Here is a 9,354-nt window from a genome sequence, read left to right on the forward strand (position 1 = left end):
CAGCACAGTCCTATCTACAAGGTCAGGAGGGACCTTGACCTTGAAGCTTATCAGTGTACTCCTGGTGTGTAGCCATAATGTCTGGGCCATGGTCAATCCTCAGCAAACTTTGTTTGCAGGATGAAAGGATTAACAAAAATTATGGATGCCCTGAGGTGGGTACTGAGGGTAGAGGGTTGGATGAAGCTTGGAAATAATGGCAACAAGGCATGGAGTCTCTAACCCTGAAAAGAACAAAGGATTCTGGGGCTCAGAGGGAGGTGGTCCCACTTTTGGGGGAGCTGGAGGATTTGTGGATAGGAGAGACCCTTCTCTTATTTGGCCTCAGTTTTCCATCTATAAAGTGAGGGCATTTTTGCAGAAAAGTGGTTTTGTGTAACCTTTATTTTCTTTTTTATTTTATTTTACATCTTTTTTTGCTTTAAGTAGGTAATGCCTGCATGATAAAATACTCAAGTATACAAAAAGCATAGAAAGAAAAGTAAATTACTTTCATTTCTAACTCCTACCTCCCCATATACACTCTCTGCATTACCCACTCCCCACTCCCCCCTCCCCCCCCTCCCCCCAAAAAAGAAACTCTCCTGGCTCTCACTGTAACCAGTAGTTTTCTTTTAAGGGAGCAAATTTCTGTTTTCTTTCATGAAAGCAGTGTAGCAAAGCAGTACTAGCAGTAGGTGGGGATGTAGCTCAGTGGTAGAGCGCATGCTTAGCATGCATGAGGTCCTGGGTTCGATCCCCAGCATCTCCATCCTGTTTGTATCCTTGCTTGGGGAAATAGATTTCTTTGTTACAGCCACACCACTTTACAATCTGCAAACTAATCATCTTGCTTGGAGGTAAGCACTTATGTTTTTTTCCTGGTTTGCTTGTAATTCTTCTGTTTTCTTTTTTAAATTTACTTATAATTGACATATAGCATTGTATCAGTTTCAGGTGTACAAATATAATAATTACATATTTGTATATATTGTGAGATTATCACTACCATAAGTATAGTTAACATCTGTCACCATACATAGTAAAAAAAAAAAAAATCATTGTTCTTGTGATGAGAACTTTTAAGATCTATTCTCTTAGCAACTTTTAAATATGCAATACAGGGGTGCCTGGGTGGCTCAGTCGGTTAAGTGGGCAACTTTGTCTCAGGTCATGATCTCGCGGCCCGTGAGTTCAAGCCCTGCATCGGGCTCTGAGCCTGTTTCAGATTCTGTGTCTCCCTCTCTCTGACCCTCCCCCGTTCATGCTCTGTCTCTCTGTCTCAAAAATAAATAAATGTTAAAAAAAAAGTTTAAATATGCAATACAGTGTTATTAACTATAGTCACCATGTTGTACATGACATCCCCATGACTTACTTATTTTGTAACTGTAAGTTTGTACCTTTTAACTCCCTTTGCCCATTTTGCCCCCACCAGCAACCACCAATCTGTTCTCTGTATCTATGATCTTGGATTTGTAGATTCCACATATAAGTGAGATCATAGGATATTTGTCTTTCTCTGATTTATTTCTTTAGCACAATGCCTTCAAGTTCCATTCAGGTCATTACAAATGGCAAGACTTCCTCCTTTTTTTATGGGCAAATAACGTTCTATTGTATATACACACACCCCATTTTCTTTTTTCATTCATCTGTTGATGAACACTTAGGTGGTTTCCATATCCTGGCTATTGTAAATAATGGTGCAATGAACATAGGGTGCAGATATCTTCAAATTATTGTTTTTGTTTCTGTTGAATAAATGCCCAGAAATGGAATTGCTGCATCATATGGTTGTTCTATTTTTAATTTTTTGAGGAAATTCTATACTGTTTCCATAGTGGCTGCACCAATTTACATTCCCACCAATAGTGCACCAGGGTTCCCTTTCCTCCACATTCTTGCCAACACTTGTTATTTTATTTTACTTTTTTTTGGTGATAGCGATCTAACAGGTGTGGGGTGATAAGTCACTATGGTTTTGATCTGCACTCCCTGATGATAAATGATGCTGAATACCTTTTCATGTACCTGTTGGCCAGGTACATCTTTAGGAAAATGTCTATTCAGATCCTCTGCCCTAGAATCAGTTTGTGTATGTGTGTGTGTTGTCTGTATAATACAAGTTATCTTTCAGGGTTATCTGTATAATACAAGTATACATATGCTTTTATGTGTATGTATGGAATTTGAATATTTTTAAAATAGAAATTTATTCTTTAAAAATAGTTAATTGTTTTAAATCTAAACTATAAGGAAATAACGATTATTAGTGATTATTAAGTGACCATTACTGAAAATAATTTTGTTATTAATCACATACTGTTTTAACCTTATAATTTGTTTTCATTTATTTATTTTTTAACGTTTATTTATTTTTGAGACAGAGAGAGACAGAGCATGAACAGGGGAGGGGCAGAGAGAGAGGGAGACACAGAATCTGAAACAGGCTCCAGGCTCTGAGCTGTCAGCACAGAGCCCGACGTGGGGCTCGAACTCATGGACCGTGAGATCATGACCTGAGCTAAAGTCGGACGCTTAACTGACTGAGCCACCCAGGTGCCCCAATTTGTTTTCATTTAATAAGGTGTCTTGGGATTGTTTCATTGATCTCACTTCTTTTATTTACATGGTTGTCTAGCAGCGTATTTCACTGTATGGCTGTACTATAATTGATTTAACTGGTCTCCTGATCTTTTGCTGCTACAGACAATGCTGTATATGAATAACCCTGTACTTAAATCTTTTCACACGTATGCAATTATATCAGTTGGTTAAATTCATAGGAGTAGAATTAATGACTCAAAGATGAAAAGTGCTTGTAATTTTCATAGGTACTGCCTACATGGGGTGTACCAATTTGCCTTCTTACCACCTATTCATCTATGACTTTATCAGTGTATTACCACGCTTTTGGTACCTTTGGATGGGTTATTTCATTAGATTTTCTTATTATGAATGAAATATTTTCCTTTCTGTCAATTATCTGTTCATCTTCTTTGTCTTTTTATTACTAGATTAGGTTATTGGTCTTTTCATTATTCATTTGTAGAAACACTTTATAAACTAGGGGGATTAGCTTTGTCTTAAGATGATCAAACTTTTGATATTTGGATAGATCTTAATCTGATGGGTAAAAAATATAGATTCACTTTGTGAGGTCTTTGTCTCTGGGTGAGGTTAACATCTTGCGTCTGAAATCCATTGGTATTTCCTTCTGTAAACTCTGTGCATGCTCTGTACAGCAGTGGGTCTTAACTGAGGTTGTGCATGAGGATCACCATCTTTGAGATACATGAATGCAGCCCTCAGCCCTGGGGATTCTGGTGCAGTGTGTCAGGCACTTCTAAAGAGCCTCCAGGCTGATTCCGATGTGTTCCCTTAGTTATGAATGGGGGACATGGGTGATCTGGGGGCCTTTTTCTGCTCAGTATTGCTGTGAGTAAGTATTCAGCAGTGGCAGGAAGGAGAGAGTTATGCAGGGAGAGAATCGATAACCCTTCTTGCTGTGGGGTTCAATGGGACTTGCACATGAGGTGGCTCAGGGGCTAATGTGGCTCAGCTCTCGTTGCTATGGTAGCCAGTCAATATGTGGGCACTTGGTTTGGGAATTGGTGCCTCTGTGTGCTTGCTCTGGGCTTCATGGCCTGATAGGACATGAGGTTGACAGACAGCTGGGTCTTCAGAGACCAAAAGAGTTCCTGGAGGACAGATCTGGGAGGATCAAGACCCTGGCTCAAAGGGACCATGGCCAGAAACTGTATAAAGGCAAACTGTATAAAGGCCAGAAACTGTATAAAGCCACCTGGATGGCTCAGTTGGTAGAGCATGCAACTCTTGATCTCGGGGTTGTAAGTTTGATCCCCACCTTGGGTGTAGAGACTACTTTAAAAAAAAAAGGTGCCTACTTTCCTCCTCTCTTTCTCTTTGGAGGAATTCAATGCTTCCATTTATTTTATTTTTTTACTATTTATTATTTTTTAAGGATAATCTGCCTTTTTAAAAAAAGTTTATCCATTTATTTTGAGAGAGAGAGAGTGAGTATGTGAGCAGGGGAGGGGCAGAGAGAGAGAGAGAGAGAGGGAGAGAGAGAATCTCCAGTAGGATCCATGCTGACAGCACATAGTCCACTATGGGGCTTAATCCCAAGAGCCATGAGGTCATGACCGGAGCTGAAATCAAGAGTTGCCACTTAACTGAGTCACCCAGGCGCCCTTCCATCATTTTATTTTATTTAGAAAAAAAATTTTTAATGTTTATTTATTTTTGACAGAGAGAGGGAGACAGAGCATGAGCCGGGGAGGGGCAGAGAGAGAGGGAGACACAGAATCCGAAGCAGGTTCCAGGCTCTGAGCTGTCAGCACAGAGCCCAGTATGGGGCTAGAACTCACAGAGTGCGAGATCATGACCTAAGCTGGAGTCAGACGCTCAACCAACTGAGCCACCCAGATGCCCCTGCCATCATTTTATTTTAAAATAAGCAGCCAACTTTTGTAGCAACGTGGATGGAACTGGAGAGTGTTATGCTAAGTGAAATAAGTCATACAGAGAAAGATACCATATGTTTTCACTCTTATGTGGATCCTGAGAAACTTAACAGAAGACCATGGGGGAGGGGAAGGAGAAAAAAAAAAAAGTTAGAGAGGGAGGGAGCCAAACCATAAGAGACTCTTAAAAACTGAGAACAAACTGAGGGTTGATGGGGGCTGGGGGGTGGGTATTGAGGAGGGCACCTGTTGGGATGAGCATTGGGTGTTGTATGGAAACCAATTTGACAATAAATTTCATATTAAAAAAAAAAGAAATAGGGGTACATGAAATGGGCTGTTTGCTGCAGACCTAGCAGAATATAAGCTGAAGCCAGTCTTAATAAGTGAGGCTGCTAGAAAACAAGGAATAGTCTGAAACATCAAGTACAACATCAAACTCCCAACAGGAAGGCTCAACACTTAAGCAAGACAAAGTAAGGATTCCAAGGGCAGATACTGGAGAGATCTCATATGGTGATTGCTTACTGAAGAGGGGTTTTCATTCAAACGGCATAGCTACTTAAGAATTGGGTAGGAGTGAGTAGTAAATGACTTAGAGCCAGTTTGAAGAAGGAAAGTTATGGATATACAGGCAAACATATTCAACAAAGTAATAATATGTAAAAAAAAAAATAAGCAGCCAAGAAGAGGAAAGTTTGGGAAACTTAAAACCTTATTATTGCTGTTTTGTCTTAAGAGCAAAGCTTGAAACGAAGAGTCTGTACAGAAAGGTTGAAGGAAATAAATTTAGGGAGCACAAGATTAGGGAAAGGAATTTAGAAAGTTTAATTAGACCTATCCTGTAGTTCTTTCTGCTGTTTGACTTTAAATTATTTTAATATATTGAATAAAGACAAAGTAATATTTGTAACTATACAGTGAATACAAATCTAATGCTACCATTACTGGGGATAGTCCCCCAGTGGTATACCTAGTGTTTCACAATTGGGCTAGATTATTTTTATTTATTTTTTTTTTAAATTAAAAACATTTAAAAAATATTTGTTTATTTTTGAGAGACAGAACATGAGCAGTCAGGCACACACACACACACACACACACACACACACACACACAGAATCTGAAGCAGGTGCCAGACTCTGAGCTGTCAGCCTAGAGCCTGACACAGAGCTTGAACTCACAAACCATGCAATCATGCCCTGAGCTGAAGTTGGACACTTAACCGACTGAGCCACCCATGTGCCCTGGCTAGATTTGTTTTTTAATATACCCTCTTTCTTTATAGAACAAAACTATTTTCAGTAAAGATTTAATATTCAGTAATAATCACTATTTTCTTGATCCATACTTAGATTTAAAATAAACAATTTAAGGGAAATGTGAAATTCTATTTTAAACATAGTATTCAAATTTAACAATATATGAACCAAAATTCGGAACCAACCAAAAAAAAATTACATCTATAGTTCATACCTTTTTGGTGTTTTAGATTTTAAACACAAAAACTCCCAAGTGGTCAAATTGAAGGACAGAGTTGATGAGACTCAAATTTTCTCTCTTTTTCTTTAATTCTTTTTTTTTTAATGTTTATTTATTTTTGAGAGAGAGACAGAGACAGAGACAGAGACAGAGACAGAGACAGAGTACAAATAGGGGATGGGCAAAGAGAGAGGGAGACACAGAATCCAAGACAGATTCCAAGCTGAGCTGTCAGCACAGAGCCTGACACAGGGCTCAAACTCCCGAACAACGAGATCATGACCTGAGCCAAAGTCACATGCTTAACCCACTGAGCCACATAGGCATCCCTCTCTGTCTTTTTCTTTAGATCACTGTGCTATCATTTATTTCCAATACATTATTTAAAAACAGGAATACACAATATCATGGAGGTTAGAGATATGAATTGCACCCCAAACAAACCCAAACAAATTCAAATTCATAACTTACACCTGAAAATGAAAGGATATCGCTGAATCTGCTGTGACTGTCAGAGGCTGTTGTGAAACTGGTTCTCCAAATTACCTTCCGTATGGAACACACTGTTTATTAAAGAGTCTGTCTGTCAGGGGCCACTCAGGAGACACACACCACACTAGTAATTTGAATAGGGAAAATTTTATAAAGAATTATTAACTAGTAGAGGGGATTAGCTACAAAGAGGGGTAAAGAAAGTATGGGACTAGCACATGTAGGAAGCAGTTATTATCTCTAGGGTTGAAAGAGAGTACTCAAGTATATCGGTTTTCAATTGCTGAGTAACACATTAGCACAAAGTTAGCAGTTTAAAACAATACCTATTTAGCTGTTATGGAAGACAGCATGGTGGTTCCTCAAAAAATTAAATGTAGAGTTACATATGATCCAGCAATTCTGAGTATACACCCAAAATAATTAAAAATAGGGACTTGAAGAGTTATTTGTACACCTGGGGTCACAGCAGTAGCATACACAATAACCAAAAGGTGGATACAAATCAAGTATACATCAGTGGATGAAGGAATAAACAAAATGTGGTGTATCTATGTAATGGACTGTTCTTCAGCCTTAAGAAGGAAGAAAATTCTGACACATGGTACAATGTAGATAAACCTTGAAAACATGTTGAATGAAATAAGCCAGTCACAGGACAAATACCATGTGCCCACGCTTGTATGGTACCTAGAGTAGTCAAATTCATAGAGACAAGAAAGTAGAATACTGGTTGCCAGCAGCTTTGAAGGGGTAGGCATGGGGATTTATTATTTAATGGGGACGGAGTTTCACTTTGGGATGTAATGGTTGTCCAACAATGTGAATGTACTTAATGCCACTGAACTGTACACTTAATTAAAATGGTAAATTTCATATTATGTTATTTTACCACATTAAAGAATTTAAAAAAAACCCACTTATTTCTTAGCTCACAGTTCTATAGGTATGGCAAGGTAAGGGAAATTCAAGACTGAAATCAAGGTGTCAGCCAGACTGAGTTCTTGAATGCAGGCTGTAGAGGAATGTTCACTTCCAAGATCATACTTGTTTTTGTCAGAGTTAATTTCCTCTCAGTTGTAGGACTGAGGTCTTCGTTTCCTGCTAGCTGTCATCTGGGGGCCACCCTAATCTGCCTGCCTGCCTGCCACCCACATTCCTTACCATGGGGTCCCCTCCATCTTCTAGCCAGCAGTGGCAAGTCAAATCCTTCCGTGCTTTGATTCCTTATTTTTTCCTCTCACCTCTAGACCCAGACTTAAAGGACTTACGTGATTAGGTCAGTTTCACCCAGATAATCTCCCTTAAAGTCAACTATGCCATAAAACATAATCTAATCACAGGATTAGCATTCATCATATTCGCAATGTTAGGAATTAAATAGGGCACGTATACTGGGGATCGCAGGGAGGCGCGGGGGGGGGGGGGGCTGCCTGGAGGCCACTTTAGGATTTTGCTTACCACACAAAGGAAGGAACAAATTGTAACATGCTGACTGCCCAAGGCAGGGATTTGGACCTTGTGGGACAGTGACAAAGTTGACTGAAGTTCTGAAGGCCAGGGCTGGTGAGTGGAAAACAGTCCATTGGGATGTTGGCAAAACTCACCGAATCCTCTCACTGGGGTGCTCCTGAAACTCCCTGGGAAGCCACCTGCTGGCTGCCATGCACTAGGAGCAAGAAAAACTTTGGAACCAGTAACAGAAGCACCTCCCCTTTGCAGTATCCCTCTAGTGTCCTCTACTGGCATAACCTAATATTATGCCAGCTGGCAAAGGAAAAATATTCACAGGGTCCAGCTTCAGTATCTCATAGCAGGTAAGAGAAGGATAAATTTGGAGTTCATAGACAAAAAATTGATAACTGGCACAAAGGATAAGCAATAAAATGTGAAAATTTGAAGTTTACCTATGTGTATATGTGCACATATCTGTATATCTAGTCATTGCAGCAATTTTTAGCACTTAAACCAACAAAAGCTTTTTTAGTTAGGGGAAGAGTATTTTATCACTGAAATTATTTAGAATTTCTGGAGCTTGGTGAAAGTAAAAAACAGACCAATTGATTTTTTACTTGTTTTATTTTAAAATTCCCTGCAGCAACGAACACCATACCTGTGCCCAGGGTGGAATGCCCTGTTTTTCCCCTGATTCTGTCTCCTCTCTTCCCTCAGAAGTCACCACTATTGTGAATTTTGTGTTTATCATTCTGTTGCTTTTCTTTGGTTTTGCCTAATATGTTTGTAGCTGTAAATGTATTCTTTAATTGGTGGATTTCTGAATTTATGTCAGTGGGCTTACTGTATATATTTGTCTGCAACTTTCTTTTCCACAGTATGTTGTAGCACATTCGCATTTGAGCACTGCTGTAACTTGAACACAGCATTTTGGGCTGTCCCCTTACCATTCCCTATTTTTTTTTAGAGTCAGCCCTGATTTCTCTCTCATTGAGGTGGACACCTGTTGCTTTTACCTCTACACCATCCCTTAGTGTGGGAATATCTCTCTCAGGTTTTCCTTTGGAGAATCACTCCTCTCTCATGTCCAGCTCCAAGCAGAGAGAATTGTTTAAAACCCTGATGAGGGGGGCGCCTGGGTGGCGCAGTCGGTTAAGCGTCCGACTTCAGCCAGGTCACGATCTCGCGGTCCGTGAGTTCGAGCCCCGCGTCGGGCTCTGGGCTAATGGCTCGGAGCCTGGAGCCTGTTTCCGATTCTGTGTCTCCCTCTCTCTCTGCCCCTCCCCCGTTCATGCTCTGTCTCTCTCTGTCCCAAAAATAAAAAATAAACGTTGAAAAAAAAAATTAAAAAAAAAAACAAAAAAAAAACCCTGATGAGGTAAAGAATTTGCCCTGCTTGAAATCCAGGTACTGCACTGTCCAGTATGGTACCTACTAACCACATGTGGCTATTTAA

At 39.8% G+C, this 9,354-nt stretch overlaps 1 non-coding gene across 1 annotated transcript; it reads left to right on the forward strand.

Moving 5' to 3' along the window:
- The first annotated feature begins 679 nt into the window (after positions 1 to 679).
- TRNAA-AGC lies at positions 680 to 751 on the forward strand. Its single transcript has one exon. It is a non-coding gene; the product is annotated as a tRNA-Ala (tRNA).
- The last annotated feature ends 8,603 nt before the right edge of the window (positions 752 to 9,354 follow it).

Source organism: Lynx canadensis, chromosome E3, assembly GCF_007474595.2.
Source record: "Lynx canadensis isolate LIC74 chromosome E3, mLynCan4.pri.v2, whole genome shotgun sequence".
NCBI classification, from domain to species: Eukaryota; Metazoa; Chordata; class Mammalia; order Carnivora; family Felidae; genus Lynx; species Lynx canadensis.